The sequence below is a fragment of the Echinococcus granulosus genome (assembly GCF_000524195.1).
Source record: "Echinococcus granulosus chromosome Unknown EG_S00033, whole genome shotgun sequence".
In the NCBI taxonomy this organism is placed as follows: Eukaryota; Metazoa; Platyhelminthes; class Cestoda; order Cyclophyllidea; family Taeniidae; genus Echinococcus; species Echinococcus granulosus.
Genome location: NW_020170413.1, coordinates 40312 through 41788, shown reverse-complemented (window position 1 = coordinate 41788; position 1477 = coordinate 40312). Strand labels below are relative to the sequence as shown.

At 40.0% G+C, this 1477-nt stretch overlaps 1 protein-coding gene across 1 annotated transcript in view; it reads left to right on the top strand.

The window, feature by feature from the left end:
- The window catches only part of EGR_04893 (hypothetical protein), a gene marked incomplete at both ends in the record, with an annotated part of 7924 nt that overhangs the window by 1501 nt on the left and 4946 nt on the right, over positions 1 to 1477 (top strand). The gene's annotated exons all lie outside the window — the stretch shown is intronic.

Here is a 1477-nt window from a genome sequence, read left to right as displayed (position 1 = left end):
ATACGTGACACCTCGGTTTAGATTCTGTATTATTCCACCAATCCAAGCCTTATCTAAAACCGGATTGTGGATGAAAACTAAATGAGCTTTTATTTCTGAAGCAGCCTCTGTCAGCACCAGATCTAGGTCTACGTGGATCTAGAGTGGATCCACGCCATCGAAGGCGACTCTTTGTTGATGTAGGCATTCCAGCTGCAGCCCGTTGTAATCCAGTACATTGTCAGCATTGAAGTAAATAGTATTTTAATTCAACTCGGAAGAGTAGATGAATTCCATTCAATTTCTTGCATTCGCTGAATTTGGCATGATTTGCCTGTGTCAAGTCAATGCTTTGATTGTTGCGCTAGTCCAGTTCACTCCTAGCAACTCGGCTTGAATAGCCAGCACTTTTGAGGCGAAATGAGACTTTGGGCGGTAAGAGAACATTTTCTAGGTCCAAATCATAAATATTACTAATGCTAAATTCCAATTTCAATGTGAGGGAAAGGGAACTTCACCTTATACACCGATTTGTCCTACACAGTTGTGCGATTTGCGTAATAGTGTCTACTTCCATACCTTCTACTTAAATCGCCTATTTGTGAAGACGGGATTTTAATCATATTTGCCAACTCTAAACCATACATTTTCTCCCAATGCGCTGCTTTTCTGCTAATTTTTGAGCCACGGCATATTCTTCTATTGTGATTCAAGTTTGTCTACCACATTTTTGATCGCCATCTGATAAAATAAAGAAGCATCAGGTAAAGGCTGTTGCAATTCTTTTCCTACTCTTGGTATTGCACAATACAAGTTTCCATGCTTAGATGATTAGCTTCTTGCTACCTAAATAATTTAAGTAACCTACGCGTGTACCTGCAGGGGAAACTGTTGCCATGGTGAATCGAGACGGTAATAATTGCCGCCCACTTGGCCTCTTCAGTGGTGTTTGTGGCATTCGACGATAGTGTAAATTTACTAGATTTTCTCATCACACATTCTCACCAATTTCGCAGACATTCACGGGCATATGCGCGTGTTCGTGTAGGTGGAATAGTCGGTAGCGAAGACTCAACACATCTGTCAGCTTTACCAGTTTCGATTCCGCACGCTCTCCGTTTTTAATTTCAATTTAGTAAAATGGAATGTTTGTCATTTGTGTAAAAAGACAGTAGTGCATTGATAGATTCTATTTTTCTGCAACAAATTGACTAGTGTGATTTGTGTAAACCACCCATGTGCTGTACGGTGTTATCTTTCGTTCCTCTAAGTTGGCTCTGTTCTTTTGTATGTAACTATGATAAGGTGCTCACATTTGCCATCTTTTTTTTGCTCAAGAGCTCTTTAAGAATAAGTTTCGCGCCCTTTTTTAATCTTTTTATCATAATATAACGGGGGTTCCCTTCCATTGGTCAAAAAATCGGCAAGTAATGTCTGCTATGCATCGAAAAGACATCAACCTAGACAACCTGTCCATAAGTGCGTTCAACTATCTCCT